Raw genomic sequence first — 12,820 nt, 5'->3', positions numbered from 1 at the left:
AGCAGCAGCACATCGACATTCAGGCTGGAAGATGCAGTGTGCCAAAGATTAAATGGAAAGACTTTTCCTGGGTTATCCGGATTGCGTCCAGGAGTGGAAACTGGGGACGGGGTGCCAGATGGGCCCAGAGGCTGCTGGGGTGGGCATGGGATTATTTGTTTCTATAGAAACGTTTCTATAGGATGTCTGTTGGGCCTTTGGAAGTTGGCACTGGTCTTGCCCTGAGAACCATGTGGTGCCCTTTCACAATGTTCCCAATGCCTTTTTATTACCAAAGGAGTTTTCTAGTAGCTGTCCTGTCTCCAGCCTGGAATTTACTGAAGTTCTGTGAAAATGGAGGCTTCCGAATTCTGAGCCAGGTTTCTGCATTTCCAGGAAGACAGGGCCTTAGTATCCACACACTGTGAAGAACGAGAAGCTTGGCCTCAGAGCCCTTGGTACTTTCCTGCCCCTCCCTCGCCTCCTCCTGGCCTGGGTTTGTCCCCCTGGGGTGTGGACCTCAGCCAGTTGTCAACTAATCCTTGCTAAGGTGTTAGGTGGCAAAGGCTCAAGGGTTATTAATCTTTGTAGGAGCTTTCCACATTAAACAAAAGTTTGTTATTAAATCAAAGCACATTAAAAATTCACCACCATAATAGAAAAACAATTTCTTTATGTCCCCTATAAATCCTTACCTTTAAAAGTGAGTATAGTTATGATCATGATATATATACACTATGTGGGGCTTTTTCATAAAGAAGAACATTTTATACATCTTCACATTTTTAAATGTCCCACTCTCATTCTCATAGTAATTCGAAGGTAGCTTTTGCAGCATCTGTCCATCTCACGATTTCTCCCCCGAACGTCCAGCTGCCCTCCCTCTCTTCCTGCCTCCTGGCAATGAAGTGAGACCCCAGGGCCATGGTGTCACTGTGATCCTGCCTCTACCTATGACTAACTCCTGCCAAACTGAATAAACAGGAGTAGCACTAGATTCAGGATGAGTCAGTCTGAGTCTTTCACCCCAAAGTGCGAAATTAAGGCCAGAAAAAGGACTTGTGTTGGTTTCTTTTTGGGTAGCTGAACCTGCAACATGTTAGCTGAGGAGCTGGGAAGTGGGTTTTCTCCAACAATGCTGTGGACCCAAGAAGAGAAGAATCTGAGAGAGGAGAATGGAGACGTGCAGAGAAGGGCAAGGTGACAGAATTTCCCTGAGGCCCAGGTACATTCCTGCACTTGCTTTCCGTAAGACACAACTGTGTTTTTTGCTTAAGCCAGCTTTGTTTCATTTTTATCACTTGCAAGCAAGAGTCCAAACAAATTATATGAATATTAACTACATTGAACATTTGTGATGTACCAGATACTTTACTCATCTGGTATTTAATCCCTTCAATCACTTAATGAGCTAACTTAGAGATCCAGTACTTTTCTCAAGATAACATACTTCAGTGAATTGTGGACTGGGATTTGAACCCTGATCTTGTCTGATGTTACAGCCTATGATCCCTGTGTGAACTCTCAAAATAACTGTGTCATCACAGAAATGGGATGAATAGAGGGAAGCAACATCATGCCTTCTAAGAATAAATATAAAACACTCTCATTTCAGATGCCAGAAAGAAGACATTTTGAGGCAGAAGCCTCTTCCTGCTCAACCCCCTCAAACAACCCAATGTAGACAGTACTGTGTTCCTTGTGTCTTGGCTCATGGCTGTCCTTGCCTGGTCTTTGGTACCTCTGATGGGCCTACCCTCTCTCCAACAGCAACAAAGACCTGTGTTGAGTCAGTTCTCTGCATACAGCATGTCTGCATGATCCAGATGTTGTTTATTCATGATACATTTGTAAGAGTTGTCCTCTTGCCATCAGTGGTGCTCCTGGAACCACCTTCCATTGCTTCTAGTTGGTATATTCTTAAAAATTTCTAACTAGTGACAATCACTCATGCATTTATTCACTATCTTTAACATGTTAGTTGACCACAGTCTATGGGCCTGTGTTAATCCCGGGGATACAGGACAAATCAAACAGCATGTCTGCCTCCTTAGAGATCACAGAGGCATTTGAAGACATTACCTAATAACCTCACACAGTAACATAAGAGTAGAGGCACACACAGGCTGCCTTGGGAGCAGGGGAGGAGTGAGGGTAGGGGGGGTAGTGTGGGGTGTGTAAACTAACTCTGTTTGTTGGAAAAGGCTTAATGAACAAGTAGGCATTGGAGGCTGTGAGCGTTCGTACTAACCCAACCAACCTAAGTAAAGCAAATGCACAAGTTTTTGTCTGCTGTGGTACTGTGGTAAATCATTTATGAGGAACCTGGGTTCCATTGCAGGGCTATGTCTCTCCAAGTCTCTCTTCAAGGGCACCATGATTTGGGGAAGTGATAGAATTGGTTACAACCCTTCTTGTATACTAAGAAATCCTAGCCAATCATCCAGGGATGTGCTTCAGCAGATAATTTTTGAATGGAAGGCCTGGTCTCACAGTTTCCTCCAAGGGCAACACATCTCTTCAGACATGTCAACCCAGTGGAGGAAAAGTAGCCATGTGAGCATTCTCACATGCCCCTGGACATCTTCAAAGGTGGCAAATAGGAATCAAGACTTATGCAGAACTCTTCTTCATGTAGGGTGGGTACACTGGAGCACAGATGTAGCTGGGGCAGAAAGGTGGCTCAGAGCAGAGAATAAGTTTCAGGAAATTCAGACAAAACCAGCCCGTGGGGAATAGTTTTGAATTCCAGGCAAATGATTGGATAGGAGTACAATAAATGTTCTCAGTATAAAGGCTTTCCCTTCTCGATATTGATCTTGCAGCAGCTCAGAAAGCTGTTTGCAAGGAAATGGTCACTCTTTCCCTTTACATAACACTCATAAATGTGCAGCCAAATTCAATGTGTCATAGATGAAATTACCAACCCGCGTACCACCCGCCTGTCTCATGTGAGCTCGGTTTACGGATCCAGTGTTCTCCAGCGAGCATCACAAATCCACATAATGTTCCCGAGTGCTAAATTTGGAGCTCTGATGTAGCTGACAGATGTTTAAAATCACATTTAGTTGGACAACTCCCTGAGGAGGACACAGCTGCAGATGTGAAAGAGAGCAAGTTATTCCAGTTAAGGTCGGCGGGAACTCAGCCCGAAACCTTCCGTCTCCATCCGCCTTCTTCAGACAGGAGGATACGGACGAGGGAACGTTTTCATGTGGGGTCCACCTACCTTTGGCTAAACCCTCCGTCCCCAACCCCCTGTTTGAACTGTTGCCAAGATAAATATGGAGGTTTTATCTTGGGCAGAGTGTAGGGTGCTACACTTAGCCTTAATTGAGTACAAAAGAGGCTGTTTGGTCTTTAAAAACAGGCACAAAGCCACATTTTGGAGTCTGCTTTGCCCCTCTGGTGGCATCTTAGGCCGGAAAATAAATATGATTCTGGAATTTTGCTCTTCAGGATGAGTTATTCAAATGTCAACCATTCTGGGTGGGTTGAAGGGTCATTCACCCTCCCTCACTCCTCTGACATCTCGAATAGTTCCTCCTTCATTTTATAAAAACAACAAAATTAAAATTATCCTAAAATCTTTGCAAAATTGCATATTTTAGGCTTGTTTCAAGACTCAGACTAAAATGGATTTGTTTAAAAAATGGTTTGTGTATTTGATGTGGGAGACTAGTGACCTTTGATATGTTGTGCCAAAAAAAAAAAAATGTTTGATGTCTAAAATTTCCCTACTGAGCTTGTATTGTTTCTGGTCTCTTTCTGTGATTTTTCCATCCTCCATCATTCCCCACATTCAAAATCAGTTCTTTATTTACTCAACAGAAGTTCTGACATAGTTATGAGCTCATCCTGATGGCAGCCTTGAATCAATGCAAATCACATTACAATGTCAAAATTGATGTGATGTGAGTGTAAGTTAAATGATTGTAAAACAATTTTAGGACAGAGCCCAAGAGAGACTGTTACAGTGTCAGGAGAATGGTAGGAAGGGATTAATGAGAGAACTCTGTCACATTCCTATCAGGACAACACAGTGTGCACACAGGCTTTACTCCCAATTCAAAGTTCTTATAAAGGCATCTTTAGAGACCTTAGAGGAGGCTGATGGGCAGCTGGCTAGGGTGACAGAGTGGGTTTGGCTCACCATGTGTTAGGTACTGAGATGAGTAGACAGTATGTTAAGTGAATGACGAACTGGGAACAAACCAAACTCAGGCAGTGCTGATGAATCCCTGGACCCTAGTTTGTAAATGTTCAGGCTGGGAGACCTAAAGCTAGGAAGGGAGATTCAGGAATGAGGTAGAGCCAGTGAGACTCTAGGGCCAGTGAGAAAATCTCAGGTGGATTCCTGTGCTAAAAGTAAAAAATCACACTTTCTAACTCTGGATTTCAGGACTCAGTCTATGATATTATCTTGAAATCATGGACTTTCACAGTCTGGAGTGGAACATTATACACCAATCCATTATTACAGATGACTTTGGGAGGGTGGAATTGGAAAAGGAAAGGGGAAGGGGATTAACCTTAAAAGCAAACCTGTACTGTGTGGTTTGTTGTAATGCTTTTTCCTTTACTTAAAAAGAATCCATTGAAATTAATTGAATGACATGTGCATAAACACACACCCTTTCCCACACAAGAAATTTTACTGCATCAAGTTCAGGAAACTTTATAATTGACTACCAAATTCTTTGACCTCTGTGGGTGCCAGTTTCCTTGTCTCTGAGAAATCACAGCATTTCTGGGAGAATAAAATGCGATAGATAAGGATAGAGTTTTGAGAAGCTGAAAGGGGGGTTAGAATGCAAAATGTTACTGCAATTATAAAGGAAATAAAGGGTACTTTATAAATATTGTGACTGACTGTGACTTTGATGCAAATTCCTATAAGAGACTTTCTCACGGAATTTGGACACTAAAGATAAATGTTCAGAACTATGCTTTCTGGATTCTATTAAATAAAATCTAATTTGACTTGTGGAAAGAGCAGCCTTTGGAGTCGGTTTTGAACCCTAATTCCACAACTCATAAGAGCAACTCACAACTTGCTCTGATACATTTGGGCAGATTATTTAATTTCTCTTAGCTTTAGTTTTCCATGATTATAAAAAGAGGATTAATATCACCTTTCTCCTAGGACTGTTGTGGGAAATACGTGAGATAATGCATATAAACTGTCTAATCATGCCTGCTTCCATCACTGGGAGAGCTTCATGCAAAGTGCAATCATTATTTGATGGTTACAAACATTCATTCTTCTCTTTTACCAATAGATAAACTGAGATACTGAGAAAAGTAGTAAGTTGTAGCCACAGGATGAGATAAGACAGTAGTTGGAAATAAATTCCATGCCTAAGAGTTGCCATCAGGTCGAAGTAGGAACTGTTTGATTATTTTCTGCAGAGGAACTCTTAGTTCCTAAGAGTCCTTACCTCGGGACTCTTAGGAACTACATCCACTCTTGTGATATCTGGGTATGGGAAAAGATAGGGTCATTCCTTCAGCAGAGACCTAGGGCACTCTGCTGCTGTGATTGTGAAAATGTGGGGAGATAAAGTGCAGTCTTTAATGCTCTGTTACTGGTGAGCTCAAATCCCTCAAGCTAAAGAGAGATGCCCTGGATTTCCCTCAAATTCACTTTGTGTGGAGGCTTTAATCATTCTCTAATTCTAAATACAGTGGGAACATTAGCAAATGCTATCACACACTTGTTATTTTCTACTTATCATCAAAGTGTGATCTAGAACATAACAGATTATTTAAATGATCACCTACAAAAAACTGGTTTAGGAAAGCATACAAGAGTTGGCTAAGACCAGCTGATTGAGAATCATGTCTGTGGGTCTCAACTTATGTCCATTTAGCAAAGTGAAGTCATAAGGACAAAAGAGGGAGGAGTTTCCAAATATTCTCACTCCTGTCTGAGTGAGGAAGACAATCCCAATTTCCAACTTGGCAGAAACTATCACATCAATCTCTACAGGGCATCGATTTAAATTGGAGCCAGAGGAATAGGTAGTTCAAACGAAAAGAAATGGGTTAGCATCACTATGCCAGGTAACGTTCAGTGCTAACACAAAGTTTCTCAATTTAAATGGACATTAAGTATGTGTGCTTATGGGTGCAAAGGCTATGCATGAAAGTTCTACTTGGAAACAGTTTAAATGTCTATGGGAATCAGGTGAATGAATTTTTGGCCCATCTGCACACATTTTCCACACTTACAAATTGCATGACGATGATCACCACACTCTCATGCATAGTTACCAACCGGGTACATTCTAACGTGAAAAGCCAGGTGCTGAGTTGTGTGTAGAACATGCAAAAGTTTTCCAGGTATATGGGAGGAATCAATATATGGGCACAAAATTTAAATAGGATTCCAGAAATTAAAAGTAGACTTTTAAGGAAAAAAAGAGATTGGTTTGGGCCTAGAGAATGTGCATGAAATTCTAATAATACCCAACTCCTGAGCTCCCAAGAGAACACAATCTCTGCCTGTGACCAATCCCTTTCATAATTTCCTGAGCAACAAATTGCCTCAAAGAACAGGAAGCATGAAGATAAGCAAACTCAAGCTGGTTTCTTTGAGTCCTGCAGCCACATCCCTGTGGCAGTATTCTGATTTTCTTTTAACCTAAGCTATGCAGATGTGCAGGTGTTACTTATGGCTAACTTAATACTACTCTTCATCAAATGTTTATCAGATACTAGGCAATGGTGTCAAGGGCTTTTTCTATATGAGTTTATGCAAGTCTGTAATCCTTATAGCAATTGTACAAAGGTAGCTATAATTTACCCATCTTGCAGATAATAAAATGAAGGCTCTGAGCAGCTAACTAAATTGACCACATCAAAGAACAAATAAAGGGCAGAATTTGAATGTGAACTCATTTGACTTTGAAATCCTGCTCTTAAACACTACCTGGTACTAGCCTGACTTCATGAACAGCAACTGTACTAAGCCTTCATGGAAGGGTCTTTGGGCTGAATAAGGCAAACAATAATGTTTCCTTTAGCCTTGAATTTGTATTCTCTTCATCCTCCCTAATTTCAGTGCTTTAACAACTCATTGATACCACTGGCACAGAGAGTTGAGTCTTTTTTTAAAAATAAGAATTTGTTTAAGGAAAGCAAACTACACAAACATTTGTGTTTAATATTAATGGAAGGTTACATTTGCTTAGGAGAAACTAAAAAGGAACTCTTGAAATAAGTTTTACAAATCTTAACTAGAAAATGAACATGAGCTGACATTTTCCTTATTGCTTTTAGCAAAAGACAAATACTTTCTGTGCACAAACCTTCCAGAGTCGCTGTGAACAAAAGCCAACACACCCAAAGTAGAATTAGGAGATGGAGATATTAACAGACATGAGAAGAAGGTAGGGGGGAATTTGCTTAGATATTCTCTGAAGGAATAGCTGCTCTACCATTTTCTGATAATGGCTGGAAGCACGAAAGGAAGTAATAATTAAAATGGTCAGTGCAGAAGAAGATTGGTTTCATTCCTTTTTCTCCACAGAATCTGGAAGATAAACTTTAATATCAAGTTTGGATCCCCACTCTGCCACCTACCACACCTCAATTCATTTATGAAAAGAGGATAATATTAGACACACTCTTCCCTCCACCACACTAGTCAGGAGAGGCTTAGTTATGCCACAGTAACAGATACAAGCTATCAGTGATTTCAAACAACAAACATTTATTTTTCATCCATATTGTGTCCAACATGCACCAGCTGGGGCGGGGGGGGGTCACTGAGGCTTCACTACCTTATAATGATGCCTGCCCAATACAAGGCTTTAGGACCCACCATTGCAAGGGGAACAAGTATCTGTTATTAGATGATTATACATGGAGGTGACACATGTCACTTCTGCTTAAATTTCATCCATCAAAGCAAGTCATGTGGTCACCCCTAGCTTCAAGAAGAAAACCAGAAATCTTAAGCACTGGTCATGTCTACTTCTACCACACCCTCCCTTTAGGATTATTGTAGAGATTAAATGTTAATTATTATTGTTAAAATTTACTTCAATACCCCTAGAACCCACACATTAGATAATTAAAAAGAGTGACCAACATGGTGACCATGACTTTCAGCAGTTCAGAGTTTAATGTAGGGAACAAAATCAAACCAAGAGCCGAACTACAATGTGATAAGTGCCAAAAGCCCCAAGAACTCTGTGTTGAGAGAGCAGAAGAGGATCAATGTAGTCTTTTTGGTGGAAGGGTGGTGAATGAGGTCTTCACATGGGAAGCTTCACTGGGAAGGTGACACTTCTGAGTTTTGACATGAGTAGGAGTTCATATGGTGAAGAATAAGGAGAAAGGCAAACTGGCTGGAGAAAGTCTACACAAAGGCACAGGCAGGAGAGGGCATAGTGAGTACCTTCTGGGAAATGTAAAGGGCAGGATTCATGCTGGGGAACTGTGGGAAGTGATGGTGGCTAAGTAAGCAGAGTCTAGACTAGCAAACACTTTGTATATCTATGCCATAGACAAGAATTTTTTTTTTAAATGTAGGATTACCAATACTGTACCTAATAGTGTGTCTTTAATGACGAGAACAGCATGTGCAGCGGAAAGTCCTCTAACCTCACCTCATAATCTGTTCATTAATTCTGCTGAAGGAACAATGTTCATCAGCTCTGTGACTTTTGGCATCTCAAAGTCTCATGGCCTTTGTTTATAAATAAAAAGATTTAAGTAAAATTTGAGGTTCTTGCAGACATTCAGGTTCAAGGAACAGAACTCAGATCTGCACCCTCTGTGGTGCTTCAGCCCCAGGAAGATGGCCATGCCAGTGTGACTCATAATTTTACCTTTCACCTAGTTCCCTGAGACACTATTTTGATTGGCTACTAGTTTTCAGGGGTAGTATATCTTTCTGGAACAGATAATTCATGATAATAATAAAGAAGTATAATATTTATGAGAAGAAGTGTGTATATTTACGCACTGCCAAGATTATCCTTTGGATTTCAAAATTTGTAACCCAGGGAAAAATATACTGTACTTCACATCGCAGAATCACACATTTTCAAGGTCTTCCATGTGTCAGAATTGCTGATTTGACTGAAAATACATTTCTGTTCTTGCACTAGTCAGAGGTGCCAAAAGGGCACTCTGATCATCATCAAAGCATGTGACTCACAGGACATCCAGCCTTTATTTGGTACTGGATCAAGACATTATGATTGCTATACTTTATTCTGGCCTCTATAGAGTCTGCTTGTGTTAATGTCTGATTTACCTGGGCTTTATGAGGCACTATGTTGCAGTGGTTAAGAGTGTAGATTTCAGAGACAAACTGTTTCCTCTCTTAGGGCCTCAGTTTTCTCATCTGAAAAATGAGAATGATACTAGGTTTCTTCATAGGTGAGAAAACAGCTTAGGGCAATATGTGGTTTAGCACACATTGTGAGTAGTAAGTGTAATAATAATAATAGTAATGATAATGATGATAATAAAGATGTTGAAAGACAGGTAGAACCAATAGAGATTCAAAGAAAATTGAAGAGAATTTGAGGCAGGGGGAAGTGAAATTCATGACGACAATTTGAGCAGGTGGGATGTGACTCTGATGCAGAGAAATTATATGGTGGCTGGAAAGGGGGCATGTGGGATCTCTGAGTGTCTAGAACAATTTTGTTACTTAAAAAAATATCTTAAAGTACTAATCCAATGAAATTTCATATATTTGGATTTGAATAATAATTTGTATTCTTCATATTAACATTGTTGTCAATAGGAGCATCATCACAGTCAAAAGTGGATTTACTGTGAAGATAATGAGGCTTCAGCTTCAGCCCCTTTCATTTGCAGGGACCCCCTTCTAAAGCTCTGTGTTTGCTTTGTTTTCATAGTTTTTTTTTTTTCTTTTTCCTTGAATAGAGCTGTTCCTGCCTCTGAGCCCAACCCAAAATTGTTTTACTTCAGGGTCTTCAAAACCTGAATCTGCCTTAATTGCACTGATTGGGAAATAGGGAAGTATTGTTAAGGCCACAGGTTCTGGAGTTGGAATGACCTGAGTTCAAGTTTCAGCTCAGCTATTTGCTAACTAGGTTAGTTTAGGCAGATGATTTAAACTTTCTAAGCCTAGGTGTTTTCATCTGTCCAAAGAGAATAATGGTAATGTCTTCTTTTAAAAAATTTTTTTAAATAGCTTTTTGGGAAACAAGTGGTGTTTGGGTATATGAATAAGTTCTGTAATGGTGATTTATGAGATTTTGGCGCACTCAAACTCAAGCAGTGTAGACTGTAACCAATGTGTAGTCTTTTATTCCTCACCTTCTCCCACCCTTTCTCCTGAGTCTCCAAAGTCCATTGTATTATTCTTATGCGTTTGCATCCTCATAGCTTAGTTCCCACTTATGAGTGAGAACATATGATGTTTGGTTTTCCATTTCTTAGTTACTTCACTTAGAGTAATGGTCTTCAATTCCATCCAGATTGCTGGAAATGTCATTATTTCATTCCTTTTTATGTCTGAGTAGTATTCCATGGTATGTATGTGTGTGTGTGTGTGTGTGTGTGTGTGTGTGTGTGTGTATATATATATACACATACACATATTTATTATGTGTATATATACATAAATATATGTATATATATAGTATTATACTATACATACACATTTATTATGTGTATACTATATATACATACACATAATACTATACTATATTATATATAGTATATATAGTATACACATGTATATATATAGTATATATATAGTATACACACATATATATAGTATATACACATATATATAGTATATATATAGTATATATAATACACATATATATAGTGTGTGTATATATATATATATACACATACACATAATACTATATATATAGCATACACATATATATATACCACACTTTCTTTATCCACTCATTGACTGATGGGCATTTAGGCTGGTTCCATATTTTTGCAATTGTGAAATGTGCTGCCAAAAACCTGCATGTGCAAGTATCTTTTTCACATAATGATTCATTTTCCTCTGGGTAGTGGGATTGCCAGATCAAATGGTAGTTCTACTTTTAATTCTTTACAGAATCTCCGTACTGTTTTCCATAGCAGTTGTACTAGTCTGCATTTCTGCCAGCAGTGTAAAAGTGTTCTCTTTTCACCACATCCACACCAACATGTATTATTTTTTGATTTTTTTTATTGTGGCCATTCTTGTTGGAGTATGGTTGTATCGCATTGTGGTTTTGATGTGCATTTCCCTGTTCATTGGTGATGTTGTGCATTTTTTCATATGTTTGTTGACCATCTGTATATCTTCTTTTGAGGATTGTCTATTCATATCCTTAGCCCACTTTTTGATGGGATTGTTTGTTTTTCTTTTGTTGATTTTTCTGAGTTCCTTGTAGATTCTGGATATTAGTCCTTTGTTGGATGTATAGGTTGTGAAAATTCCCATTCTGTGGTTGTTTGTTTACTCTGCTGATTGTTTCTTTTGCTGTGCAGAAATTTTTTAGTTTAATTAAGTTCTACTATTTATCTTTGTTTTTGTTGCAATTGCTTTATGTCCTTGGTCATGAAGTCTTTGCCTAAGCCTATGTCTAGAAGGGTTTTTCCAATGTTATCTTCTAGAATTTTTATGGTTTCAGGTCTTCTATTTAAGTCATTGATCCTTCTTGAATAGATTTTTGTATAAGCTGAGAGATGAGGAATCAGTTTTATTCTTCTACACGTGGCTTGCTAATTATTCCAGCATGATTTGTTGAATAGGGTGTCCTTTCCGCACTTTATGTTTTTGTTTGCTTTGTTAAAGATCAGTTGGCTTGTAAGCATTTGGGTTTATTTTGGGGTTCTCTGTTCTGTTCCATTGGTCTATGTGCCTACTTTTATACAGTACCATGGTGTTTGGATGACTGTTGCCTTATAGTATAGTTTGAAGTCAGGTAATGTCTTCAAATTTGTTCTTTTTGCCTAATCTTGCTTTGGCTATTGTATAGTTGAAGTCAGGTCTTCAAATTTGTTCTTTTTGCCCAATCTTGCTTTGGCTATGTGTGCTCTTTTTTGGTTCCATATTAATTTTAGGATTTTTTTTCTAGTTCTGTGAAGAATGATGGCATTTTCATGGGAATTGCACTGAATTTGTAGATTGCTTTTGGCAGTATAGTCATTTTCATAATATTGATTCTACCCATCTATGAGTGTGGGATGTGTTTCCATTTGCTTGTATTGTCTATGATTTCTTTCAGCAGTGTTTTGTAGTTTTCTTTGTAGAGGACTTTCATGTCCTTGGTTAGGTATATTCCTAAGTATTTTATTTTATTTGAAGCTATTGTGAAAGGGATTGAGTTTTTTATTTGATTCTCAGCTTGATCACTGTTGGTATATATCAGAGCTACTGATTTGTGTATATTAATTTTGTGACCTCTAACTTTGCTGAATGTATTTATCAGTTCTAGGAGCCTTTTGTAGGAGTCTTTTTGATAGTGTTGTTCTTAATATAAAATGAGATCATTCAGAGATGCACAATTAATATTGCTTGTTGTAACTGATTTGTCTTTCCCTTTTGAGTGACAGGAGGATCTGAGTTTACTCATAGGTGTCCCAAATGGAGAATTAGTCATTCATCCCTTTAGGAAAAGTTCTATGCTTTGTTTTACTCTGAATTCCTTTGCTTCATCTTCCTAGCAGCCAACATCAGGCAGCTCACACTAGAGAAATTCACCCAGAAAATGTTATAATGATTGTAGAAGTAACTGTCATTTCTTGGGCTTTCTTATCTAGGGCACTTTATTGGCAGAAGATAGACTGGTAAAATTTGATGCATATGGGTAAATTCTGAATGCTTTTTTACAAG

Source organism: Sapajus apella, unplaced genomic scaffold, assembly GCF_009761245.1.
Source record: "Sapajus apella isolate SASKATOON/1434 unplaced genomic scaffold, GSC_monkey_1.0 scaffold58, whole genome shotgun sequence".
NCBI lineage: Eukaryota > Metazoa > Chordata > Mammalia > Primates > Cebidae > Sapajus > Sapajus apella.
Note: the sequence above shows the minus strand (reverse complement) of the source record.